The sequence below is a fragment of the Schistocerca piceifrons genome, chromosome 6, assembly GCF_021461385.2.
Source record: "Schistocerca piceifrons isolate TAMUIC-IGC-003096 chromosome 6, iqSchPice1.1, whole genome shotgun sequence".
Lineage (NCBI taxonomy): Eukaryota > Metazoa > Arthropoda > Insecta > Orthoptera > Acrididae > Schistocerca > Schistocerca piceifrons.
Window position 1 is genome coordinate 118,265,376 of NC_060143.1, and position 15,152 is coordinate 118,280,527.

The following is a 15,152-nucleotide window of genomic DNA, read 5'->3' on the forward strand; positions in this document are numbered from 1 at the left end:
TAAGGTTGTCTGCCGCGAGTAATGAGTGTCCCCGTTGATGTACATCAATGCCTGTCGACAGCTTAAGGTATGATTTAATTATCATTTCATTGAATCCATTTTGGTCCATTGTACATTCAGACGGACTTGGGCAATTCCAGCAGGACAATGCGACACCCCACAAGTCCAGAATTGCTACACAGTGACTCCAGAAACTCTTCTGAGTTTAAACACTTCTGCTGGTAACCAAACTCCCCAGAAATGAACGTTACTGATCGTATATGGAACGCCTTGCAACGTTCTGTTCAGAAGAGTTCTCCACCCCATCGTACTCTTGCGGATTTATGGACTGCCGTGTAGGATTCATGGTGTCAGTTTCCTCTAGCGCTCGTTTCGTACGTGTAGTTTCACACACGTGGACCAACGAGTAGCTGTTGTCTTGCGACTCTGGGTGAGACTGTTAGTTTGTAATGGCGTTTCGGACGTATTGCTCAGAGACAGACAGCGGTGCGGGGAGCTTCGCTGCAGAGGTGCCACGCCCTCTGAATTCCCACGCGGCGCCCCGTCGCCGGCCCTGCAGGGCAACGCCGTCGCCGTTGGCTTAGGTCAGCCCAGGCGGCGGCGGCAGCTGAGGCCGTTGGCCCAGCCGGCCGGCCGGGATCTGCCGGCGGCGGCTCCACTACTGTGCGCTACCGTGCACACCGCGACCCCGCGCTGCGTCTGCGGCAGCGGCAGCGGCAGCGGCCCGCAGTGCGTTGCGGCCAGACGGGCCGCCAGACGGCCGCATCGATCCGCCCGGGCCACAGCCGGCCTAACAGCGCCGGGCTGGGCCGACCCCGAACTGGGACGCGGCGCGTCGCGACGCCTGTCACGCCGCCACGGGCCGACGCCGACGCCGACGCCGGGCCGCCCCCGCCGGTCGATATGCTTCTGCCGAACGCCACGGTGCCACCTGAAACCCCGATCACAAGTCCCTCCCTACCTTTAAACCTAAAAATTTGTTTTTATTTTCGAATATTTGCACACGAAACAACTTGCAGGAGGTTTCCAGGACCATAAGAATATGTCTAGAATACTCTCTTTCAATTTCTGAAGGTGGCTGATGTAAAATACAGAGAACAAAAGGCCATTCACAATTTGTACCAGGTGTAAAATAAGCAGTTTGCTACCTTTGATATGGCGCGCGCCGCTATCCTGTGATCTTGTTTAGAGCGCGCACTATAATCGATTATTATAGTTCGCTGTTCTGGTGCGGGTGGCGCTCCGGTGGTGATTTGCTATTACGTCGCTGGCGTGTGTTTGCGATGACCGGCGGAAAGAGAAAGGGTGGTCGGTTTCCGTGTATTGGACGGAACGTGAAGTTCACTCTGCCTGACCTGCTGGTAACTAGCGCTTAAGTTGTTGTGCCTCGCAATATGAGCAGAGTGGTCTGGGGCGGAGGCGACTCGCCGCTGTGCTGGCCCTGAGGTGGTGATTAATTGGAGTCAGCGTACTTGTTCTTCCTGCCTCTCTGATGTGGAGGTTGGGTGGGGTCCTGTGATTCTCTGGCCCGGAGGCAACTAGTTGCTGAATTTTGGAGTCGTGTACCAGGTTAGCGTGTGGGCTCGGTTGGCTCGTCAGATTTCCGCTGGAAGCTCCAGCAGCAGTTTCTGAACTTCATTCTGATGTGGGAAAGCGTTGTTGGAAGTTTTTGCTGTGTGTGTATGGTACGTTACGATATTTGTTGGTACTAATTTATTTGCTCAACTGGAGTATCTTTTGGTTATCCCGCTGAGTGGGTCGTTGCCCACCCGGTCTGCTCAGCGTTACCTTTGGTGGTGCCTGTTCGCTCCTTTTTGAAGGAATTCACGTAAGTGGTTCCTGTTACCTGCCCAGAGTTGCGTTCATGTATGGTATATTTGGCATTTGATTTGTTAGGTAAACTCTGAATAAGAAACGCGGTTTTGGACACTACATACATAGTGAATTACTGCTGCTTGGTATATTTGGTCTTCTGGGACCTGAACAACACGATCTCGTCAATTTGGTTTGTGTAACAGCATTTAGTGGTATGTTCTGTATTTTTATATCACTGTGTTATTAACTTGGTGGAATAGTCGCGTTTGGTGTCGTTAAGGCACTTCTAAGACAGTGGTTTGACTAGTCGTGTGCGCTTGGCTTTTATTGCGTTGTTTTAAGCATCGAGAATTGTTTATTGTGTTGGCTTCCGGCAGTTGTTAAGAGCGCCCGAGTTAACGGCGCCGTGGTTATCATGTACTGTCGGGATGTTATATTGTTATTTGGTTTTTGAATTTTATCTTGTGTTGACATTATCTGTCGTGTGTTACAGAACATAACCAAGGTGCGTAAGTGATGAGCAGTTGTGGGAGGCATGTCGGGGAGCTCTCAGCGGTTTATTTCGGGGACCGTTTCTACTGGGAAGGCTCCGAAGTGTTGAGAGCTCGCTCGTCTGTGATTGCATTGGGATTTGCTCTTGCTCTTTGGTTGTATCAAATTATTATTTTGTCATTTATTTATTGGTTGTGTGTTGCGCTTCTTTGATTTTATGGTGCTATGTGCCATTATCTTTCTCAAAGTTTTTTTATATAAATGATTTTAAATTGTAAAGCCAAGTTAACTTATTATTGGATCTTGGTCTGTGGAGTACAATATTTTAAAGCACCATTGTAATTCGTTCTTGCAGATGATATTTCTCTTATTTTATGGTGCCAAGTTGCCATTATTATGATCTTAAGATGTATTGCCAAGTTAACTTATTATTGGATTTTGTCTCTTGGGTAAACTCTAAAAGCACTATTGTAAAAGGTTCTTTGATTTTATGGTGCAAACCGCCGTTATTGTCTTTAAAGCTCATTCTTTTAACCATTTGTTAAGTTCTGTAAGTTATAGGAATTTGTTGTTAATTAAAAGAGTTTAGTATTGGCAATTTAATAAATTGTGTACAGAGTCTGCTATTTGGATATTATTTGGTGGAAATCCTTGGATAGTGGTCCTATAAGAACACACATTCCAACCTTCATATACGTAATGTCTTGAAACAAGGTCCTGGGAGTACACAACATTCCACTAGAACTATTGATGGCCTTGAGAGAGCCAGCAATGGCAAAACTCTACCATCTGGTCAACAAGATGTATGAGACACGCGAAATACCCCCAGACTTCAAGAAGAATATAATAATTCCATTTCCAAAGAAACCAGGTGCTGACAGGTGTGAAAACTACCCAGTTATCAGTTTAATAAGTCACGGCGACAAAATACTAACACGAGTTCTTTACGGACGAATAGAAAAACTGGTAGAAGCTGACCTCATGGAAGATCAGTTTGGAATCCGTAGAAATGTAGGAACACGTTTGGCAATACTGACCCTACGACTAGTCTTAGAAGATAGATTAAGAAACGGCAAACCTATGTTTATAGCATTTGCAGAGTTAGAGAATGCTTTTGACTGGAATACTCTCTTTCAAATTCTGAAGGTGACAGGCGTCAAATACAGGGAGCGAAAGGCTATTTACATTTTGTGCAGAAACCAGATGGCAGTTATAAGAGTCGAGGGGAATGAAAGCGAAGCTTTGGTTGAGAAGGTAGTGAGACAGGGTTGTAGCCTATCTCCGATTATACTCAATCTGTATTTTGAGCAAGTAGTAATGGAAACAAAAGAAAAATTTGGAGTAACTAAAATCCATGGAGAAGAAATAAAAGCTTTGAGTTTTGCCGATGACATTGTAATTTTGTCAGAGACTGCAAAGGACCTGGTTCAAATGGTTCAAATGGCTTTGAGCACTATGGGACTTAATATCTGAGGTCATCAGTCCCCTAGAACTTAGGACAACTTAAACATAACTAACCTAAGGACATCACACACATCCATGCCCGAGAGAGGATTCGAACCAGCGACCGTAGCAGTCGCGCGGTTCCAGACTGTAACGCCTAAAACCGCTAGGCCACCCCAGCCGGCTGCAAAGGATCTGGAAGAGCAGCTGAACCGAATGGACAGTGTCTTGAAAGGAACATATAAGATGAACATCAACAAAAGCAAATCGAGGATAATGCAGTGTAGTCGAATTAAATCAGGTGATGCTGAGGGAATTAGATTAGAAAATGAGATACTTAAAGTAGTAAATGAACTTTGCTATTTGGGCTGCAAATTAACTGATGATGGTCGAAGTAGAGAGGATGCAAAATGCAGGCTGGCTATGGCATTTAAAGCGTTTCTGAAAAAGAGAAATTTGTAACGTCTAGTATACATTTAAGCGATAGGAAGTCTTTTCTGAAAGTATTTGTGTGGAGTGTACCCATGTACGGAGGTGAAACACGGACGATAAACAGTGTAGACAAGAAGCGAGTAGAAGCTTTCGAAATGTGGTGTTACAGAAGAATGCTGAAGCTTAGATGGGTAGATCACGTAATTAATGAGGATCTACTGAATAGAATTGGGGAAAAGGGAAATTTTTGGTACAACTTGACTACAAGAAGGGATCAGTTGGTAGGATACTTTCTCAGGCGTTAAACCATTACCAATTTAGTGTTTAATGGAAACATGTAGGGTACCAAGAGATGAATGCACTAAGGAGTTAGAGAAGGGTGTAGATTTCGGTAGTTATTCGGAGATGAAGAGGCTTGTACAGGATAGAGTAGCATGGAGAGCAGCATCAAACCAGTCTCTGGACTGATGACCGAAACAATAACAACAAGAATATGTCTACTATACTGCAATTCAACGTATCAGTGTGTAACACCATAGCTCTTCTGCTGTATGGATTTATTTTGCTTTTGTTTTATTTAATGTTATAACATTGAGTATCTGTAAATGTGTTTGATTGAATAGATAGCACAAAATTGTATACTCCTTTCTTTGTACAAACTTTGATGTCATGGTTTGGTTCTATGCAAAGTAGTGTATCTGTCATTTAAATTCTTTGTCCCATTTGGAGGGAACAAAACTTACTGTATGTAATTGTAATTTCTGTGTGAATAATTTTTTGTAGAAATGTCAATATGTGCAAATGTTCTGTTTTATTTAATGTATTTGGTTACTGTTATGTAAACTGCTGATCCTCACTTAGGGTTCTTAGTTCTTTAGTATGTAAAAGATGTTGTGGTTCCCCTCGGGAACGGAACTGTGTAGCGCGCGCAAATTGTGGTTGGCCTAGGTAGAAAAGGTTGAACAAGAGTCAGTCGGGGACAAGCTACGAGTCGGGGACAAGCTACGAGTCGGGGATGATCTACCAAACTGTGCATTGCCGTGTAAAAGATGCATATTGTGCTGGTTCCGAGAGAGGCTTTTTCTGCTACTTTCCAATACCTCGGATGGATGGATAAATAGCTGGAACTATTCTGGAATTTGCATCTATCATCGCCACCAAGAAATGACAGAGTCCAGCAATTCTACCTGCAATTCCACCTACCAACATGCAGTTGCCACCACATTGCGCAATCATTGCATCGGAGTACTACAATGATGTACAGTGAAGGATCAGCTTAATGGATGTGTTAGTGGGCTCAACATTAAGGTAATTTATATCTGAATATAAGTACCTACCTTGATTTTTTCCTTATCATAACACCTCTCAGGTTCCTCTCCGTTTGAACTAAAGTGATTACCGAGTGTCCCTACTGAAAGAACATTAAAGACCAGTGTTTTTTTTCTAATTAATGCCTCTTGAACATAGTAAAGAGAAAGTTAAAGTTAATGTGGCAAGAGAGTGAGTTAAAGTTAATGATGCTTGCTGAAAATAATTTTCCTAGTAGAACTGCTCATTAATGTGTTGTTGCCAACTTCAAATTAAAAGTTCTTAAGACTGAGGCTTATAAAGTTTTGCTTAGTAAATGATCACATTACTGCCTGTTGTAAATCGCAGAAGGTGTGTCAGTATCTTACATAGATGTTAATTTTGTGTCTCACTGTAGTAAAAGTGGAAAGCTGCAGTTGTGAAACATTATATACTCATGTTTGCTAAGTGTTTGTCTCTCTGGTGTATTAGAAGTGCATATTAATAGTATAAAAGGATCCACAGTTTGTCTATTGTGTTAATGCTCGGTAACAAGTAACGGAAAGACCACTAATTATAAAAACCATAATTTCTTTAAGCCCTGAAATTAATAGTGTGTTTCGGTATCTCTTATAATTTTGCAAATAGTTTCTGCTGCTCTAACTGTTAGTTTCAATCTTACCGTAAACATATGTATGTGTCAGAGTTCACTGCACTCGCGTGTGACAAAGTATAGGTTGTGTTTATCCATTAAAGTTACTAATAACTATTTTCTTGAACGAGAATGTTAATCATTCTCTTGCCTAGTTAGGCTGGCGACCGTTTTCTTTATCCGTTGAACAATGCAGATAGGCAAAATTTTGTTTGTTACTGTTCGAATATTTACGTAATTCTGACTTTCACTTCCGATAAGCCATTTCCGTTAGGTACAACACGGTCAACCTAGCAAAATTCCTCTCAGAGGGTAACACTGTTCTGTTGCTTTATACCATTATTACTCTAACAAAATAATTCTGTTTGCAAACTGCCTCCAGTTTCGAGGTTATGGTATAGCAGTAACAGTTAGGAGTGTTATAAGTGGTAGGCAATGAAAACCTCTTAACTCTATCTGTAGAAAACCCGTAATACGAGCAACCAGTAACTCCATAACTAAAGAGAGATTTGAAAGTGCATGGATTTCTACAGGGCGTTTCCGTAAGAGCGTGCAAAAATATAACAAGACGTAGGGAATGCTCCACTGCTCCGTTCTATCACGGGTCGGAGAAGCCACCTTGAGGAGACGTGGAAGTAAACTTATCTAGCCCGGTCGGCTAGCCGCGGTCTAACGCGCCGCTTCCTGAGCGGGAAGGTGTGCCGGTCCCTGGCACGAATCCGTGAGGCGGATTAGTGTCGAGTTTCGGTGTGCCAGCCAGCCTGTGGAAGGTTTTTAAGGCGGTTTTCCATATGCCTCGGAGAATGTGGGCTGGTTCCCCTTATTCCGTCTCAGTTACACTGTATCAGTGGTTGTTGCACGAACACTGTCTACACGTACGCGTACGCCATAATTACTCTCCCAAGCAAATATTTGGTGTTATTCGCGTCTGGTATGACACGTTCCCGGAGTGTGTGTGTGTGGGGGGGGGGGGGTCTGATGGGGGCCCAACGGCACAATAACCCTGGGTTCGGTGAGGGGCGGTGGTGAGGTGGGTGGACTGCTGTGGCCTGTTGTGTGGTTTTGTACTACTGACGGCTAGGGTGGGACGAGGCCTCTCCGTCGTTTCTAGGTCCCTGGTTTAATACACAATACACATACTTACCTACCGCTTTGTCTGGCATTATTGTTTTCTTGCTCATTTCCAGCTAACATGCATACACATTTACACATATTGTGTTGTTCATTTACATGTACATTCGTTATTTCCTGCAAGGAAACAAGGACGAGCCTGGTTTCTAGGAAGCCATGATGCAGGTTTTGTTTCCTTTACTTGTCCATAAGGTATTTCTGTTGTATCGTTTTTACATTGTCCCATGACAGTACGTGCTGTAAATAAACGACAGAACTCACTAACATGAACGTTATTTATGCAGAATTACGTTGCAATGCTCTCGTTGCTGAAATTCTATACAGGCATCATCCGTCACGACGGGTCTTTATTTCTCTCAATCGACGAATGCGGGATACTGGTTCATTGCAAAGAAGAAACGAGGGACCTGGCAGATGAGGACCACCCTCACACCTTAGGAGGTGCTGGAACGCATTGCAGTGTGCCCCACTACAAGTATTCGTCGTATTGAGGGTGAAATGTATTCTGCACAAACTAGTGAGGCGAGTGGCGAGTACTCTACGAACAATTACAACCAATATCACCCACAACGAGTCCATGCTCCAACAATGGATTGATCGAACAGATTTCCTTCAAATCGTGCTGTCTACTGACGAGGCCTCATTTGATCGTGATGTTATTTCGAACAGCAGGACTAAACATGTGTGGGATGAGGGAAACCCTCGCGCTGTAGCAGAGTCATAGCGTCAACTACGTTTTGCTGTGTATATCTGGGCCGGCAGTGTAGGCGACAGTCTTAGTGGGCCACATCTTCTACCTGGCCGTCTGAATGGCCACCTGTACTTGAGGTTGGTGCAAAGAGATCTATCTGAGTTGCTGCAGAACGTACCCTTGACTGTTCGTGAGAGGATGTGGATACGACATGACGGGACAACGCCACACTTCAGTGTGGATGTCTGCAACCATCTCAGTGCTGTATTTACTGGTCGCTGGATTCGAAGGGGAGATCCTATTCCGTGGTCTGCGAGGTCACCTGACCTGAATCCTCTTCATTATTTCCTATGGCGATGCCCAGAGTCTCTTGTGTGCGAGACTCCAGTGGATATGGAGATGAAATTAGTTGCCAGTATTGTAGCTGCCTGTGATGTGTTTCGAAACGCACGAGAGATATTTGTCAAGGTGCGTCAGAATCTTTTTCGCCAATGTCCTGCTTGCATTGAGGTTGATGGCCGCTAGTTTCAGCACATTCTGTAAGATACACTACCAATGGGAGGTTCACTGTGTCAGTGATGGTATTTGCAGTTAACTATAACGGTAACGTGATTTTATTCCTATTAACTCCCTAAGCTGGCTTCTCAAATTGTTCAGTGGAATATCCTGTATGTCCTGCTAAGTTTTTGCACGCTCTTGCGGAAACACCCTAGATAGTCTGTCAATAACTAGCCTTTTACTATACAGTTACACCTATAGGAACTTCCTGTATCACTTTACATTATTTTTTAAGAAACCGTTTTCACTTCACCTGCAAAATGTAACAAAATGGAGTCACAAGGATTCCAAGCCCACCATCGATATTTTCCTGTGTTGTCGACCAAACGACGGAAACGTATAGGAAAGTCACAGGTACATTTCCGAGGACAACAGTAATACTCTCCGCTATTTCATCCAGAGGAATTGTTCGGAGCGGTTCTAGGCGCTACAGTCTGGAACCGTGCGACCGGTACGGTCGCAGGTTCGAATCCTGCCTCGGGCATGGATGTGTGTGATGTCCTTAGGTTAGTTAGGTTTAAGTACTTCTAAGTTCTAGGGGACTGATGACCTCAGAAGTTAAGTCCCATAGTGCTCAGAGCCATTTGAACAATTGTTCGGAATTGTTCGCTACCCCTCTTCTTTGGCCCAATCGCACAAGCAGTTACAAGGGATAAGGTCGGGACTTGTTGCAGCAATTCACAGGGTCCTCGCCGTCTCACCCAGCATCCTGTAAGTGCTCATCCAGTCAGTCACGAACGATGAACGCAAAATAAGGAGCTGCTTCATCTTATTGAAAAACTGTATTCGCAATGTTGTCCCATTGTGATATCGAGGTTCACATGTATTCATTCAGCATTTGGCGATACCGGTCGCTGTTCATTGTGACTCGCAATGAGACGACCTGTGGTCATACTGCACCAGACAGTCAATTCTGGTTGACCTTGTGAATTTCAAAGTGTCATTCCTGGAACTGCTTCCGCCAAATAATGGCAGTTCTGTCGACTGACGGATCTCCGAACTTGAAACTACGCCTCATCACTCCATCTCTGCAATCCTTATGTCGTGACAGCATGACGTCCACATATTCCATCCGCCTGTCACAATCCTCCAATGGTAACTCCTCAACATAATGAGGTTTGCAGGGTTTCCAGATCAGGTCCTTCTTCAACACATAACACACCGTGTGTCTGCATTTCTTATGTTTTTCGCAACACACTTTTGTGCACACCACTGTATTCTGTTTGTCTGAAGTACAAAAACAAATAGAATACAGTGGTATGCATAAAGGTATGTTGTGAAAAACGTAAGAAATGTATAGTGCTGCACAACATCTAAAAATTAGACCAGAAATTATCAGTGTCCAACGCAGAAAAACAATGATGTGCTAGCAGACGGCATTTCCCGATGTAAGCAAGAAATCAACCGAAAGTCACCGTAAGTACAAGTCAATTTGTTCTTAACGAACTGTTTTTGATCTAAAAGCAAATCAAATTATAATTAACTTAATTACAGAGCACCGATATAGCTTTACCTCAATAAAGCGAAACGTGTCTGGTGAAAAGAATCACGTATTCTTGTAGTTGCAACGACAGAACAAAAATACCCTCAAGATTCATACGTGATGTCTTCCAAAGGGAGAACATACATAACTCATCGAAAGTATCTGTGAAATACGTTCAAAAAATAAAAAATAAAAAACTGTCTAAATACTACTCCTCAAACTATAAGGTTTCCCCAGGACATCGTCAGTTCCTTTCCAGCCTCACAGATCGATCGAAATGGAAAAGAAAGGAAAAAACAACAACCTTAAGCGCTATCCATCTTTACCAAAGATTTCCGTGACAAGAATCAGTCACATCCAGATGACTTTACATTAATGTCTTGTACCGTCCTCCCAGTTCGGCGAGGGAGGCAGTCCACCAAGTCCATCTGACGCCACTGACACGACTGGATCCCGCAGAGATATCATACTGGAGATATGTTGTTTTCTGCGTTTCATCCGGTCTCCCAAACAGTCCCAGACATTTATGCGAGATTAAGATTGGGCGATTAAACGAGTCAGTCGAGATGCAGCAGTGTGCCTGAGTGACAGTCAAACCGTGAACACAGCTGTCGTCATCCAAGAAGACGGGAGCGTCGAATGTCAATTCTATGGACCCGGGTTCGGTTCCCGGATGGGTCGGAGATTTTTCTCCCCTCAGAGACTGGGTGTTGCGTTGTCCTAATCATCATCATTTCATCTCCATCGACACGCAAGTCGCCGAAGTGGTGTCAAATCGAAAAACTTGCACCAGGCGAACTGTCTACCCTACGGGAGGCCCTAGTCACACGACATTTACATTTTACAGCAAACTCATTATAAACATGTAGCGGGGAGGATTCTTGTTCAGCGAAAATGATGAGAGATACGTCTTTGATCATGTTCGTGATACTCTGCATGAACGGGACGAAATCATGGTATGAAATTCACTCCCAAAATAATTTCTGACGTCATTAAGGAAACACTAAGATCGTAAATTACAGTTAAAAAATACCTACATCGCAATAAACTTGTTCATTTTTAATCCCGAAAATTGGTTCGGTCTTCACAACAGTCTTCAGGCCAGGGGCTCTGAAAAATATAAGATATGATATACATTGTTAAAAAATTTTCACTTTAAAACTGGCATGAAAGCAATATAGTTGTAAAATAAAGTAATGTGTTACCAGATGAGGTAAGTAGCCGCTAGACGGAACTGCTGTGGGTACCAACCTATGTCTGTCACCACTATTCTCCATACGATCCGTAATAAGAATGATTGAAATTCACAAATAGCATGTGTATAAACAGGAAAGCATGATACGGTACATGCAAATGTTATACAAAGTAGCTGCAAATCCAGTACATATAAAAACGTTCAAAAGAGCTTAAACAGCAGATAGCAGCAGCCAAAATATTAAACTCTGTCCTCTGTTATGTATTTAAGCGAAACTGTTCCATTGTATGCAAGCTCTCAAAGTGTCTAACATAGGAGATTCATTGAAGTAATCAGAGACCACGCTGCGCCGGGGGCCAACGGTCGGCAAGTCTGCTTGTACAGCCATCGCACTCATCACTTCTACAGCTGGTGGGCCAGTTTAGCGATGTGTCCCACCTAATACACAGAGTTATGCTGTGTTTGATGACAACCATACATGTGTATGCATACTCAGTATGCTTATTAAAATTACCAGGAAAATTTAAAAAAAAAATTGCAGTAAGACATCTTTACGGCTGTAAATAACTACTGCTGTCTGACACGTAGTTAAATAAACTAGCCGGCCGGGGTGTCCGAGCGGTTCTAGGCGCTACAGTCTGGAGCCGCGTGACCGCTACGGTCGCAGGTTCGAATCCTGCCTCGGGCATGGATGTGTGTGATGTCCTTAGGTTAGTTAGGTTTAAGTAGTTCTCTAAGTTCTAGGGGACTGATGACCTCAGAAGTTAAGTCCCATATTGCTCAGAGCCATTAAGTAAACTATTACGTACTGTTTCGTCGTCTTGGTAACTGGTACGAAAAGCCCCGTTCTCTTGAGCAGCGAATATCTTATGTAGAGTCCAAACGGTGGACACAGAAGAGGCAGATAAGCTCGTGTCGTCGCCATGGCAGTAACTTCTCTCGGTATTCGGCCAGTACAGTGACACGCAAAGCCCAGTACTCGGTGTTGGGGAACGTGACACCAGTGCAGGATCTAAACACAACTTTTCCACCTGTTTTATCAGAAGTCCCTAAAAATCATTAAAAACTTACTATCATTAATTTCCAATGGCTACAATGAATCATGCCATACAGATGTAGTGGTCTGAAAACAGTTCCAGTTGTCATATTATTATTTGCTCTTATTTTGTAAATTTCGTAAAATCTGGTTATAATAGTCTCTTTACAAAACATAAAAATGGTTGAAATGGCTCTGAGCACGATGGGACTTAACTTCTGAGGTCATCAGTCCCCTAGACTTAGAACTACTTAAACCTAACTAACCTAAGAACATCACATACATCCAGGCCCGAGGCAGGATTCGAACCTGCGACTGTAGCAACAGCGCGGTTCCGGACTGAAGCGCCTAGAACCGCTCGGCCACAACGACCGGCGTTATAAAATAAAACTATTATGTGTATAAATCTAACATTAAGATTTTAGTTAAAACCATGTTGCTTTAAGTATGCCGTATTATTTACAAGGGGCGTTCAACAAATAATGAAACATATTTCTTTTTGAAAGCAAATTGGTTTTCTTCAGGTTTCCAAAACACTATATAGTTCTCGACTATTTTGGAAAAGAAAGCCCTGGCTTTCAATTTGATCTCGGTTCAATGCGCCGACCTTACGTAACTTTACTGAGAGGGCCTGTATACCCGCATGGTACCACTTTGCTGGTCGACGTAGCAGTCAAGTCAACATCTGGCTGCACCAACAGCCACCCGATCATTTACGTACTGATCTCCACGGAGTGCTTCCTTCATTGGGCCAAGGAGGTGGAAGTCGGAAGGAGTGAGATCCGGGCTGGATGGAGAACAGTCCAATGAAGTCTTGTGAGCTCCACTCGGGTGCGCAGACTTCAATGAGGCTTTGCGTTGTCATGAGGAAGGAGAAGTTCGTTTGCATTTTTGTGGCGACGGACTCGCTGAAGTAGTTTCTCCAATTTCCTGGGGGTAACACAGTACTCTTCAGAGTAGGTTGTTGCACCGTGAGGAAGGATATCAAACTGAAAAACCAGTTCAGAGTCAGTAAGTTTGTTTATAAACAAATCTTCTGCTACCAGTCACGATTTTTCGCGCGACGCGTTTCGGGAAATGATTCCCATTTTCAAGTGCGTTTTTTGTGTACATTAAGCCTTTTCTATTGATGTTTTCAGTGTCTAAGAGTCTGCTTCATTTCGTTGGCTTTTACTGCAATATATAAGAAACCCGCGATTTTTTGCTTGGTTATTGATTGGTGACGTTAGTGGTGAAATTTAGAAGAATTTGTACTTGCAGTTTTCTAGAAAACTGTAAGTACAAAGTAAATAACTTCACCAAAAGAATCGATACCGAAATAAAAAATCGCGTATTTCGTATATATTGCAGTAAAAGTCAACGAAATGAAGCAGACTCTCACACAATGACAACATCAATAGATATGGCTTAACACACACAAAAACGCACTTGAAAATGGGGATCATTTCCCGAAACGCGTCGTGCGAAAAGTAAAATAAAGAAAAATCGTGACTGGTAGCAGAAGATTTATTTATAAACAAACCTGTTGTTTTCACAGTCGCACGCTTTCAAAAACCATTTATAATGGACCACATCAGTTCAGAGTCGCACAACACCGTCACCATGACTTCACCGGCTGAAGGTGCGGTTCTGAACTTTTCCTTCTGAGGAGAGAAGGCGTGGAGCCACTCCATGGACTGCCGTTTTCTTTCCGGTTGGAACTAATAAACCCATGTTTCATCACTTGTGATGATGTTGGACAAAACATTGACGCGCTCGGTCTCGTAATGTGCAAACTATTCCACACAAACGGTCCTTTGTTGCTCCTTACCATCTTCCGTTAGGCTGCGAGAAACCAGCGGGCACACACCTCTGAGTGTCCAAACTTGAGGACGAGTGTGTCAGCACTACCAACAGAGACGTCCAGCTGTGCAGAGGGCCCTTTGACTAGAAGCGTCGATCACCTCGAATGCGAGAGGCCGCACATCCCAACATTGCTGCTTGGAACATACCTCCGTTACAGCCGACATTTTGACCGCCACCTATCGGAACTTCATTAAGCTATAGAAGCTGAGGCGGGAATTTTCCACGAAGTTCCACAACAAATTGACCCAGAAAGTGTGTGTTACATTACATATTAAACGCCTCTCATACATTTCGAAAAAGCTCTGTATGTCTGTACAGTCGGTAGGTGATGCATGAAGTGACCACTGTAGCAAATACTTACAAATACCTTTATTGCAGGCCCCTGTTTTGAACACAAGCGAGGTAGATTCTTCCTACACGTCGACCGGGGGCCTGAAGATGGCGTAGTAAAGCGCTGAAACTGGTTGCAAAAAAAAATAAGGTTGAAAATTGACGGCTGAAAGGTATTTAATTTATCTTCTATTCCGAAAAATGTAGAGAGCCGAATGTCACTCACAAAACATTTCAGACCTATCAACAGACGAGACCGCACCCTCTACACATTGCGGGCTAAACGCCTCACTGGACCGTTGCTGTACCATTACAAGCCTTGCATCATTTACAGAGGCGTAAAATCGCACGTCGTCCGTCCGGACTACACGCCTCCAGTAAGCTACAGTCCACTTTCTGTGTTGTTTGGAACACACGTGGCTGTGCATACCGCTAAGAGCAATGGACTCTTGCGAGTTAACCGACTCCAAATATCTATCGGATGGGCTTTCCTTTGGAATGTTTGCTTGGAAACTAGTTCAGATGGACCTGCATTCACTGGTAACAGCAGTCCCACATGGGTTTGAAGCCGATTGTCATTTCAAAGCAGTCACACCCTTCTCTGGCCTCTGTGGTTTGGGGATCTTCTCACGACGAAGTGTTACGTGGTTTCCAGTTTCCGGTTCGAACTGATAATCCCATGTTTCGTCGCTCGTGACGATGTTCGATAACATTGTCACGCTCAGTCTCGTAATGTGGCACGTTGGACAGGCAGCTCTGATA